The sequence below is a fragment of the Sceloporus occidentalis genome, unplaced genomic scaffold, assembly GCF_023333645.1.
Source record: "Sceloporus occidentalis isolate IW3139 unplaced genomic scaffold, rSceOcc1.0.p SCAF_5, whole genome shotgun sequence".
NCBI lineage: Eukaryota > Metazoa > Chordata > Lepidosauria > Squamata > Phrynosomatidae > Sceloporus > Sceloporus occidentalis.
This window is the reverse complement of record NW_028316985.1, coordinates 102,380,829-102,394,654: the sequence shown is the minus strand read 5'-3', so window position 1 is coordinate 102,394,654 and position 13,826 is coordinate 102,380,829. Positions and strand designations below refer to the sequence as shown.

At 40.0% G+C, this 13,826-nt stretch overlaps 1 long non-coding RNA gene across 2 annotated transcripts in view; it reads right to left on the bottom strand.

Moving 5' to 3' along the window:
* Nucleotides 1–670: 670 nt before the first annotated feature.
* The window catches only part of LOC149312596 (uncharacterized), a 69,017-nt gene continuing 55,861 nt past the window's right edge, over nt 671–13,826 (bottom strand). For both annotated transcript variants that reach the window (XR_016281417.1, XR_016281418.1), the window contains exons 2-3: nt 1,688–1,946; nt 671–1,552 (exon numbers count right to left, since the gene is read on the bottom strand). This is a non-coding gene — a long non-coding RNA (uncharacterized LOC149312596). The remainder of the gene's footprint in view (nt 1,553–1,687; nt 1,947–13,826) is intronic.

Below are 13,826 nucleotides of genomic sequence, written 5' to 3'. Positions count from 1 at the left end.
CACACACACACACACAGAGAGAGAGAGAGAGAGAGAGAGAGAGAGAGAGAGAGGTGTTACACAAGGAGATATTGAATATCTCCTTCTGCAATGAAAGCATACCTACTGGCGTAATGGGCAGTGCATGTAACCCACAGAATTCCAGCCAATAAAATCAGTTCGAACCCTTGCTTAAGCCACTGTTGCAAGAAGGTTGGGAGCTGCCATTTGTCAGTTCATGCATATAGCCAATGTGTAAGAATCTTTTAAAAAAAGCCACACACACACAAAGCAAAACAAGCCTGTACAATCAGCAAACTTCATAATTATTATGCCATGTCCCTAGAGAACGCAAGATGGAAAAGCTTTGAATTAACATTAATATTAATAAAAGCATTCATAGGCTTCAAATGTCAAAAGGCTGTGAGAGTACCACTCATTATATAGGAAAGCTGATGACAGGCAGAAAGCCAGTTTGATTCAGTCCTTGCTAAAGAAACTGAAAAACAAATACATCATTCAATAGCTTCTTCCATGACAGAAGGAAGTTGAAGCATATAGTATTTCTTTGTCTTGCACAGTTACTTGAATTTGCATTTGCATGGTGTTATCTCAAAGAGCCCAAGAGAACCTTAACAAGAAAGGGGAGTCAGAAATTTAAGAAATTCCTGAAATATGATAACACACAATGTAATATAATGAAATATTTATGGATAATAGCATGCTGAAGTTTAACAATGACAAAAGCATTCTCTCTTACAAAAACATTATTTCTTTTAAAATGTAGGACTGCCAAAACAGCAAGCTTCCTCAAGTGTAAGTGAACAAGAACAAAGATGGTACAGGTACCCAAACCTCCTTATGCACCTGGCACTGGCAGAATAGAAAAAGATATGGAGAAAGCCTGTTATGAGCACAATACTTTCCAACATTCCCAGACTATTTAAGAGTCACAGTCTCGCCTGGTGACGATCACAGTCTCGCCTGGTGAGGATACGTGAGACAGCTTTCTCAGTGGCTGCTCCCAGCCTTTGGATCTCCCTTCCATTGGAGGGCTAGGCTGTTCCCTTTTCTTTCACTGACAAGTAAAAAGATTTTTATACAGGGTGGCCTTTATATAGGATGTGCATTTTAGTTATTTTTGAAAAATTTCTGTATGTTTTTAATGTTACTTTTCTAATGTTTTAACTGGATTCTTTTCATTTTCTAAAACAATTTTGTAAAGTTTTTAAACCTTGGGTCCCTTTTTGGGAGAAAGGTGGCAAAAAATGAAATAAATAAAATGTCAAGAGAGTCAAAGGTGAACAAATGGTCTAATCCAAAACTGTGCCAGGCTCATGCCAGTACATCAGAAAAGAGTCATGGTTTTCCTCCCTTCCTTTTTGCTCCAGGTTGTTTTCCCTCTCAATATTTTCCTTCTGTTGCATCCAATATAATGGGAATTATTTCTATGTTATCTCCAGGGCTGGTGCGCATTTCCTCCATGTTGAGTGCTCTGAAGATTGAGAAGGCTTTGGGTCCTAATGAGTCAAACTCTTTCTTCATATTGCCACAAAACACCTCCTGGTCCATCCTAGAAGAAAAGTTGAAATGTTTCATCAGGATTTCAACAACTTCTACCCTGGAACAATCCACAGAAAAAAATAACTTTCTTGACCTCTAAGCACCACTCTCTCTCGAAAACCAACTGATCATTACAGATACTTACATGCCTCCAATGTGAAGTCGAAGGCTTTCATGGCCGGCATCCACAGTTTTTTCTGAGTTTTTTGGGCTATGTGGCCATGTTCTGGAAGAGTTTCTTCCTGATGTTTCACCAGCATCTGTGGCTACCTCCATTTTCCTTCCAGAATGCACTAACAAATCTATTTTTTACAGCCAATACAAGCATGTCTGCTCAGACTCACAAGGCAGGGACTCAAAACTCTTGAATTTAGAACAGGCATTTTTCAAACTACAATTGCCACCTAAGGAGGTGAAGAAACAAATCAACAAGGCAAGATTAGTTCCCGGGAACAAACTACTACAGGACAGACAAATAATACAAAATGATAGAAGAGCCCCAGTGGTCACCTACAGTTCCCAGCTGAGAGGACTCAAACACATAATCAGTAAATTTATACCAATTCTGGAGACTCACACAGCCCTCTCACAAGTTCTGAAAGGCAGGCCTTTATTGGCTTACAGATAGCCTCCAAATCTTAAATAAATACAACAGGATGCATAACATGGATGGTAACACAGGGTCAAGATTCAAATGCCAACTCCATCCCCACATCTACTTTGAGACCAATTTTACAAGGGCCAATAATACCACCTACAACATCAGAGGTACATTCACTTGTTCTTCCTTCAACATATGTGCCTTCATGCATCATAATGCCCCTCTACTCTACACTGTACAAACAGGAGAGTCTCTACACAAGAGGAGAAATGGACACAAACTAGGTATTTGAAGTAGCAATACCCCCAAACCAGTTGCAGAACATTTCAGCCTTCCTGAACATACAGTACAGATCCAGAAAAGTACAGTATCTAAAAGTCAGAGTCCCCTGTACAAGGAAATTACAAAGGAAGACTAGAAAGACAAAAAGCTGAATTGAGCTCAAAGATATAGCTATGTTGGTCTGTAGAATCAGTACATAGAGAGATCTTGTAGCACCTCTGAGACTAACTGAAAGTTTGAGACTAACTATATGCATCTGTGGAAGTGGACTGCAATCTACAAAAGCTCATCCTGCCAACTTCTTTATTTCAGTTAGTCTCAAAGGAGCAGAATTGAACTATATTGTTAAATTTCCATCCATTAGCAGAGGTATGAACAAAGACAATGGCTTCATGGCACACTACATACAAGAGTCCTCACTACTGCACAAGTAACAAAAGGAATTTTTTCAGAGGTTTCAAACACAAGGAAACTCACTTTTGGTAAGTAGATTACTTTTACACATCAATGCTAACTGACCACTGTGAAGATCTGAAAGACCTGTATCACTTCATGCAGTCCCTTGAAGAATTATGGCAAGGGTCATGATTTTCACCTTTCTGGGTCCTATAACATGCCATCCTTCCCCAGCTCCCACAACTGTGCTTTATATCTCGAGGCCTGGATATTACCCTGTGAGGTGAAGAAGTAGGTTTACATCCCCAAAAGCTTATGCTAAAATAAAAACCAGTTAATCTTAAAGGTGCTTCTCCATCCTTTCTTTTTTACCCTATCCCCCTTTCCTTCTTTTTATGCTGCAAGATACTAACATGGGTACTCCTTTGAAAACTTATAAAATATATGTTCATCCCTAGCTACAGCAGTAAGATCTGACCCATTGATCAATGGGTGGCAAATGTTTATCTTTCCAACACTAAAGTCTTTTTGTGACAGCAAATCACCTATCCTTCTTCTAGCATCCATCAGGGTGACCAAGGAAATCCACATGCTAAAGCTGAATTGAAAAACATATTGTGTATATTCCAACTGGGCCAAATAATCTATCTCCTTTGACAGTGACTAGAGTTGCATAGTAGCAAAGAAGAGGAAGGGCTGTTTCTGACTGGCAATAGTTATTATAACCCAGGTGCAGAGAGTTCCTTCTAGACAATATAACATGTATAGTGAAAATATTACTAACAAATATTTAAACTGTATTACTTATCATTCACTATAAAGTAAAGAAGAATAGACTTCAAGAGAGGCTATCCAAAACAGCAAATATGTGAAACATATCAAATAGAGGTTTGGAAAGGATCCCCTTCTCTGGTAGCATACCGTCATCTATTGTGAGATTATGCAGATAGATTTATAGTCAGTAGGAAATGTATGGAAGTATTAGCTTAATAAAAATAGAGCTCTACTACAGTTTTTCGTCTTTACTTTCAAAAGTTTCATCTGAAGGTTTCACAGGAATGAACTTATGGATAACCAGAAGCCTTTTAAACTCCTATTCAGGTCGACCATGTTGAATTATTCAGCAGCTCTACAAATAATTAAATACTTCTTCCTCACATTCTCCTCTTCTGGAATTGTGTTCATTTTTCAGGCAGCTGCTGTTGAACTGTCTAAGATCTACAGTTACTCAGGATAATTATAGACTTAGATAGCTCCTCTCTATTTTCTGTCAGGCAGATATTTACAAAGTCCAAAGTCATTGCACTTTTCTTACCTTTTTTAGCATAGAATTTTCATCCTAACAAGTACAGGAATCTAGCCTTTGGAAATTCCCTTCCTACCTAGAACTTCATTGTGAAACATTCTCCATGAATTTTGAGGCAGTAAAAGAATACAGAAAACGAGAATGAGAAATATAATTGCAGATTAGCGCACCAGCTTTTATTCCCTTGCTAGGTGAGGGATCTAAACACACAGGGATGGATTCTATCGCATAGCCCTGTCCCTGGGCAGTACTCATCCCATACCTGGCCCAGGATTCTCCCAGACATTTTAAAGAATTTTCTTGGCATGATTTGTTCAGAGAGGCCTTTCTCCGAGGCTGAGAGACTGTGACTTGCTCAAGCTCTCCAGTGTGTTTCTGTGGCAGAATGGAGATTCAAGCCATCATCTCCAGAGCCCTAGTCCAACACCCAAACCACTACATCACACAGACTTTTCTTTTGATATATCCTAGAATTTTAACAAACCCACTTTCAGGGTGGAATAAAATGATGCTCCTGGTGTCAGGAATAGTCACTGAATAGTCTGGAAAAAGATAAACATCATCTGGTTGCATTTTTTTTTTTTAAAAATGAAAATTACTGCTACAAATGCCACAGACTCCAGAAACATCTCCCCTATCTGGAGGAGGTTCAAAACAAAAATAAATTAGATTTGGTGGTGTATTAAACTTTAACTAAAATGTGTTAGGTAATTTTTCACCAAAATTAAGTTTCTGCCCGAATCACCCTACCACTTGTGTGAAATGCCCTTCGAAAAATATTCCCATCTCTGACTAAAGATTCTTTAAAAGCATGTTTGATCAAATAAGGCTTTAATTGTCCTGCTTGCCTCTACTAAGGGCAACACAGCAGGGGAGTATACAAAGGAATAGTCCAGAGTCCAACCCAAAGATCACACAATACCAGTCAGTCAGTCACAACAAAGGGTAGAGGCAAGAGCATACTCACAAGGTAAGTCCAGAGGTCAGATAACCAGAGTCTTGAATAAAACAGCGAGGAACACAGGAACAACAAGGCTACAAGACTGGTTGTTAGCTGCAAAGAAATCTCTGCAGCTGGAGGTCTTTCAAAAAGCCTCTACTTCTCTCAACTGAAACCTATTAGCTCTCCTCTTGACTTCTAGCCTGGAAGAACACCCCAAAGACTTCTTTACTGTCTTCGCTGTACAGGTCCTAGCACCTGCAGCCTAGAGTCCACAGAGTCTTTTTCTCCCTCAGCAGCTTCCTGAGCCTCTTCTGAGACTGCTAAACCAGGCAGCCCCAGATCTTCCCCTGTCTCAGCCTCCTCCATGTCTTCAGAGTCTGAATCTTCTGCCTCTGCCTCTAAGTCAGGCCCAGGGCAGTCCATTAAGTTAATAAGGATAGTAATTTAGGGGCTTGACAGACAGTGAGAAAGGGGCGGCAAGACACTGCCCCTGACGGAGGCCACAGCAACCAAACGCCACGGCCTCTGGGAGCCCTAAAAAGAACCTGCTCCTAGCGGGTTCTTTTTTGGGTGCTTGTGGGTGCCATTGGCACCCTCATGCATGCTAATGATGTCCGTGCAGCGTGGCACTGTTTGGATGCTGGGCCCTGCATACATCATCATGGCAGCCCTCATGTGGACTGGCACATGGTATGGCTCGGGAGCATGTGGACACTCCATTATCGCAAGCCCTAAAATTGGGCCCAGGGCACAAAGCATCAGTCTGTACTGGGCCTTAGTGAATTTTTCTTTTTGAGAAGATGAATGTTTAGATAAAATGTAATTAAAATATAAAGATTTTTAAAAATATTATCAAATAGTTACCATTGTGGAAACAAATCTCGGCAAATACATTGCTTTAAATATATAGCTGTAAATACCTTTAATTTAATTCATATTTTTAAAAATTAGCTGGGAAGGGGGAAATGGCTGTGAAGAAGTAGAATTTGAGCACAGTGTTGGAAGAGGATCATGGCTATCAAAATTATATCAGATCATTTTAAAGGAACAAATGCATTTTTCTGAACAAGTATGAAGCTAATGGAATACAGATTCACAAATGATCATTCCTATTGAAGGATCCATTTTTTCTGTGGCAATTAATAACAGAGAAAACAATTCTAATGTGGCCTGTGATTTTCAGTAGCAAAAGGGCATCTCACCCAGAGTGGCAGGCTCAGTCTGTATAAGATAGTGTGTGGAAAACATGTAACATATATAGAATAAGAGAAGTTAAATGTTATGACAGGAGACACGGGGGTTTAATTTCTTTCATATGCAGTGTGGTAGAAATAAATAACTGCATAAATTGTTTGAAAAGGGATAAGAAATGCGGTTGTGTTTATTGAATTACATAAAAATGGTTATTCTGCTAGCCCAACAAGAGCTGGTTTTACTTATGCAAGTACAACAATGTTGTTGGGTTTTTTTGAACTATGGAAGAATAATTTTTAAAATCTTGTCAAATAGTATTCAACTATTTATATACCCTCACATCTTTGTAAGTGAACCATATATAATCATCTATAAATCTAAAAATTTATGCCCAAAATTTGACCCCATAATCCCAGATTTCTGTTTTAACTCTGGAGGGACACCGCAGCAGCTAAATCACACGGTGTCCCTCTGGAATACAAAGAGCTTGCGAAAAGCTGGTTCTTTTTATGGTGCCTGGCACATGTCATGAGTGCACCATTGGTGCGCCAGTGATGTAAGCGACGCGCAGCAATGTCTGTATGAGATGGCGGCCCCTGTATGGACAGGAGGCTGCCATTAGGCTGCCGCCATGCTGTGCTAGGGCTCCGGAGCATGCGGTTGGTGTGTGCCCCAGAACCCTACTATTGGCAGCAGCACACTACTTTTGGCCCATCTGTCTTGGGCCAAAAAGTCTCAATTACAGTCTCTCTTGCTATATGCACAATCACACATAATGAAGGAGTCTCCAAGTTTTACCCTCAACGTATCCACGGGTCATGGCAAAATCCATAATTTTGGTACCAAAAGCTATCCCTGACTTATACATGAGGTCAACTTATAGTCGAGTATATATGATATATTGTAAGACGAATGAGTGAGTTCTGACTTAAACCCAGAGCTGAAGAACCAAAGAACTAAGGAATTGTGCTTTAAACATAGCTAAAGGACCAAACAAGATGGTTCCGTGCAAAGCATTGATGTGATGAAGGTATTTGGCAACCGAGGCAAGGAAAGTCTGAAAACTTGGAAGCTGAAGCGGGGTGCCATCCAGGTGTGATGAACCATGACCGGAAAGAACCTTATCTCCTGAGTTGCCATGAAGAGGAACAACCTGTCTCTCCTCCCAAAAGAAGAAGTTGAGTAATGGGCTGCAATATTGCAAGACTTCAGCAGCCAAAAGCTAGAGAGAAGAAAAAGTATAAAGACCCTGGACTTTCATCTCCATTTTGTTGGCATCTACCACGGCAACGGTGTCATCCCCAACCTTCGAGAACACCTGATCAATGTTCGGCGGAAGGAAAGTGTGTGTGAGTATTGTATGAATGTGTGAGTGAAAGAGCTCTTGATAATCAATGTTTGTGTCACTTTTGTGATTCAATAAATGTTACATGCATAGTGTTTAAACCCAAATTTGGTGCCGCAATGTCTTTGTCAGCCCTGCTGTGAATAGGTCCACGGAGGGAGAGGTTTTTATTACACACTCTCAAGATAAACAGGTTGCCCTTACAATCTTGGGCATAACAATATAAACAGAACTCCATATTGGGGATGCATAGATGGAAATGTATAATGGTAAGATTTATAAGTACTTTTAATCCATTGGTTCAATCTCAAATTGTTGGTGAAAAGAGATGGTGTAATTAATGGCCTCTTGAGCTCAGTCCCAGACATCAGAAGTGTTTTGTTTATTTTATACATTCTACTTATGCAGACAATCATCACAAAATAGCACATGGAGGTTGTCAGACACAACAATAGACTGTTCTCTTTCTTTTTCCACCTATTACAACAACAACATGACTTCTGAGCTCTATAATCAAGGGAAACGTGAATTGCTGTAATTATTTTTTCTGTCCTTTGACAGCCTTGGAGGTAAGAGGTCTAGTAAGTAACTGAAAAAAATGATTAATGCCCAGCAGGGAGTGGGAAAAATAAATCTCCACAGTTAAATATCTTGAGGCATTTTTGGCTTTTTGGTTCCTGACAAATCTCACCCACCCACTAAGTCGCTTGAAGACAAGTCAGAGGCAACTGATACCTCCAAAAACTGGAGGTGCTAGAAATCTTGCCTTAACCTACCAAACCATTCTGATCAGACTTTATTTTTTATAAAGCTCCTTCTGCCTGTCCTTCCCTGACACTTTCCAAGAAAGTCTCTATTCACCACAATCTTGAAAAAAGAACAAGAGTTTTGACCTGGAGTTAGAAGAGGCAGCAACCAAGCCTTGATTTATACCTCCTCTATTCGACACGTACAGAAAATATTTTCTGTTCACATATTCATTCTCCATTATGGTTGCACTGCCAAATTAATTTCTCCCACAACTTATTTTCTTTCTAAAAATTCATTTTCTTTCAAATGACCTATCTCCACAAAGACAGACACAAAGACAACTCCTTTAATCATGACAGCTGTCATTCAGTCTTTGGAATTTATGAATAGTGATGTAAGGGGTATTTTATGCCTATAGTGAGCTAAAAATGCTGGGTGTAAGCGATAGTTCAGTCCATCTGATTTTTCCTCTACCTGTAGAATGCAGAAGTAACAAGTTACAATGTTATCTGTGGCATGTTACTTTTTGTGTTACAACTTCATAAATCTTAGCACTTTAGAATGTAAAATAACAACTGGTAATGCCATTGTTTCTGCTTTTTTAAAGTAGAATGAATAATATTTACTTGTTACTTGGAAAAAATATCTTGGAAAATCATCTGAGAAACAGTCTGGATGTCTACTGTATGTCTGTATGGCACTGATGAAACACATCAGTTCCAAAAAGTATTCCAAGTAGTTCTTTTTAAATTTAAGAATAGCTCTGTTTTAAGAGATTCTTTTTTGTGATTCAGAAACAATACAAAATACCCATTGTGGTTGCAAAAGCCTCATGATTTATTATACACCCAATAAACTATACAAAGGAATATGCATAAATCATACCAAGCAAACACCTCTGTTTAGCTGCTGGGAGCCCTAAAAAGATAGCAGTGGATTGGACTCCTACCTGTGGCCACAAAGGCACAGCTTGCTTGAAGGTCTGTGCTGAAGTTTTGACTTTGGGGAGTCCACCCAAAACACTGGACAGGGATTGCCGCAAAGCCAAATGCTGCAACCACATGCTGCAGCCCCAATCTAGCTATTTGTCGGTGCAAAAAGAAGTAGCAGAAACCTGGCTTTTCCACTGCCGCCACAGCTTTGCAGCGCTCCAGAGTTCCATAAAGCTGCTGTCATGAAAACAGCCAGGTGGCTTCACAGTGGCTTCTTGCCAGCTTGAGGGTGTGCATCATGTATACGCTACACCCCCAAACCACTGGGAAGCTGGCTTTTTTTGACGGTCTGTTTCGGCCCTTTATCTCAGGTGTTTTTATATGTTTTTTCAAGATCATGTCACTCCTAGATCATATCTTTCTTAGAGCATTGATCAGATGACTGTTTTCATGGGTATTAGCCATGTACCTGACACCACTTCAAAGTCTGCTACCTTTAGATTTCTCCTTACACAGTTCCAGCTGCATGTTATGTCTTTGTCTGGATCATCTGTGTAGCTTTCTAGATGTTTGGATTCCTCCCTGTACTTTCCTACCTATATGTTATCTTTTATTCTAGGTCTATCTCTTTTAGATGTTTAGATTACTCATGTTATTTTTTAAAATACATTTGCAAAAATACAAGACACATGAGGTTTTGATTAAGGAAGTGAAAAGAGATTCCATTTTGGTAGCATGGAGAACAGTGACAGGCCACTACACTTCCTCAAGTTACAATACACCTTTTGGAGTTGCCCATACAAACCCTCTTCTGTTTCACAAGGCTCTGTTCACAAAGACAACAGAGTATACTCCTTGTAATATGCCAGTCACTAGGGCTCTTTTTCCCATACCATGCTGAATCATGAATAGATCTGCAGGACTGTAATATTTTAGGATGGGGACTATTCCAGTCATATCCCTTGCCTTTTAGAAAGTCTCTTCCTTTTGGCCTGCCCATTCCCATAGCATTTCTTCCTGTGGCAAAAGCCTCAGGGTTTGGAAATTTCTCTGAACAATGTTGGCCATTCCCAGGAATCTCTGAACTTCTTCGGTATTTTGTGAGTTTTGGCATGTTTTAAATAGCTTTTGCTATTTCTGGATATATTTTAAGATTCCCTGAGGTCATTAAATGGATATTTTTGTGACTCACAGCCTGAGTTTATCTCTATTCAATTTGCTATTCTTTTCTTTGCATCTTTCCAGATATGTAGTAATATTTGTAGTCATGGCTATCCTCTACTTGCTGTAGGGTACCACTTTCTCCAATTATCAGCCGCACATCATCAGGTATTGCATGGATTCCTGGCAGCCTCTCTAAGATTTCTATCACTATGTTTTGAAAAAATGCAGGGGGAAAACTTACTCCCATTAGATTCTTAGCCAGTAATTACTAGCCGCCCCTTTACTGGCCAGAATGTTGCTACAGCAACCGCATGCTATGGCACCGATCTGGCCTCTAGGGAGCACAAAAAGGAGCCAGAAAACCTGGCTCTTTTTTGAGCCCTCTAAAGGGCATCATAGCTACAGTGGTGCAGCTTTGTGACACCCTTTTGCAGCATCAGCGCTGCACCATGTTGTCACACACTGTCTAGAAGCACGCGCAGCATCATGATGTGATGGGGAACAGACATGGCATCCGGCGTGGGGGCGCTGCACTGTGGCTCTGCCTACATGCTGGCACAAAGTGCTGGTCTGTAGAGCCCCATAGTGTGTGACAAATGGACAAATAATGAGATTATCCATCCAGTTTAGTGTGTCAGACTCCATTGTTTTTAATCTCAAAAACAAAGGATAACAGAGCAGCTGCACCAGACCCTGAAGGCACCGCTCCTCTACTGAAGGGCCTTCAGAGTTCAGCACGGCTGCTGGGAGAGCAGCAACTCTGAAGGCATCCTCCCCGAAAGGCCTTCAGAGTCCAGTGTGGCTACCTGCTGCTGAGAGGGGCATCATTGTGGCCTCCAGAGAGCTTGCATAGCTTCTAGTGTGGCTGCTGGGCAAGTGGTAAATGAAAGCGATGTCCCTTCTTGCTTGCCCAGTAGCCATGCCAGTCCCTCTGGGTGTACTACCCAACCAGGTGATACCACCACCTAGGTTATCGCCCAGTGCAGTCTGCATGCACCACACCATCTAGTGGTGCCTCTGCTTCACAATAACTTTTACTTTCCATATTTATAGTATAATATGCAATCTAGTTTTACATTTTTCTGTTTTATTGACAAAGTGGTTAAAAGTATTGCATCTATGTATTTTTCAAGGCAATGGCATCACTAGGGTTGGAGTCACCCAATGTGGTAACTCATTGTGTTTCCCCCATCACCCATATCAGACCATACAGGATCCTTAGTAATGTTTTTTCTATGAATGTTACTCACAGGAAGGGTTGTGGTAAGCACCAGGTTCCCTTTGCACTCTGCAAGATAGGATGCTAACAGGTTATTCTGTCCTATCAAGCATTTTTTTCCCCCAGCATTCAGAATACTTAGTCATCACATGCCTACAAGACTGTGTTGAGTTTTTGACAAATGCAACTATACCTTTGTACTTTATCATGTTACCTCCATGTAGATAGGCTGGTCTATCTGCCTTTAAAGGCTAGATTCTTGGAAGAACAAACTGCTATCTGACCAACAATCACCTCTTCATTACTGAAAGATAGTGGCATGGATGAGTAAAAACTTACAAGCCATCTAAGTCAAGATCTCTGTGAAGTACAGACAATTCTGTAGGATTTGTTCAGATTCATCATCTACTCAAAACATTATAAAAGTGACTTCTTCTCCTCAAACCTCTCTTAAGGGAAAATGCGAATCTATCTTTATATTTTTAAAGCTACCTTTTAATCTAATTAATCAATTTAAGATGTTTAATCTAGTATTTTTTATAGATGTAATAATATATATATATTTAAAAATGTTAACCAAATAAAAACTGCTAAACAGTCATATTTAAATTCACATTTCTAAATTCATTTCTCACATAGCTGGATGTATTTTCACATAGAAAAACAAATTTAGAATTTAGAATTAGAGCTGCTTTAAAGTTATCTTCTTACCCAGTCATCAGGATCTGAATTTCCATTCAAATACTAAGAACATGAAGCCAAAATGAGCTAGAGGGACTTAAATGTCCTTGTTTAAAATCTCAAATTTCAAGAAGTAATTGGTAAGTCACTGCTTCTGTCCCTTTGGATTTACAACTGGAAGGAAACTTTTCTAAGATGCTGAAGTGTTTTCCTTGTAACACATGGAAAGAAAAATTCATGGAAAGGAAATATTTCTGCAAAAAGGCAGAAAGATGAGCCAAGGGAGACCCAGGCGGTCGCCATTTTTGGCACATTGTGTTAAAGTGGATTTGGCACCTAGAAGAAATGGAAAGGGGTCAACTTAAGAAAACAAGAATTGTTTTGCAAAAATTAAGCTTAACACCAGTCCCTTCATAAGGACAAGCAGAAAAGAAGGAAGGGAAAGATATACCCCAAATGGTCCAGTTAGTGCTTGGATGGAGGACCACCAATGAATACCAGGTGCTGTAGTCTATATTTCAGAGGAAGGGACTGCTGTGTCATGTGGATTCAGTGCTGGAGGAGCGCTGTGATGCCACATGCCATGCGGTGCAGATGCTACACCCCGATTCTGCCCCCAACTCAGTGTGTACAGGGGGTTAGTTTCTCTTCCCTAGGTCACAGAGAAGGAAGGCATTTTTGAAAGAGGTAGGCATCCTCCCCTCGATTTTCCTTCTCAAGCAGTTTCTTGTTGGGAGGGGGCAAAGACTATGGACATGACTAAATAGTAAGGAAAACTATGTCTTTTTAGCCATTGAAGACAACATTTCAGCAGTGACTTTTCCCACTCTTAAAAGCCACAACTGCATTACAGTGAGGGTAGTTCACCTTTTCAAATACTTAAAATGTAACTATGGGCCCATACAGACAGGCCAAAATAAAGCTGCTTTGGATCACTTTGGATATATGCTGTTTAAATGATACATGCATCCTAAGAGACTGGAAGCCATGCCAAAGCCATGCTCCATCCTAAGGACTGGAATGTGGCTTTGGTGCAGCTCCCGGACTCTTAGGATGCATGTATCATTTAAACAGCATATCTCCAAAGTGACCAAAAGCAGCTTTATTCTGGCCTGTCTGTACGGGGCCTATGTTTAACTGATTTAGTATTAAGGTGCATTTTTACTTTAGTCACCTGTTTATAATAAAAGAACAAAATTCATCATGAGTTTTTAAAATAGCCATTAAAAACACATGGCAAAGATTGATTCTTTTCAGCACTTATTACACTGAACATAGAACGCTAAGAGGGGGAAATCATGGCTGTAAGTATAAAACAGGACCAAAGACTTGAGAGAAATAATTTAGATGAACGTTTAGCTGTAAAGGGATTACACTAACTCTGTCTCTTTAGATTTAAATGCAAGCACTTGGTGTATTGGAATAGTTTCCATTTTCAGATACATTTGTAACACCAGAATGCATTTAAAAT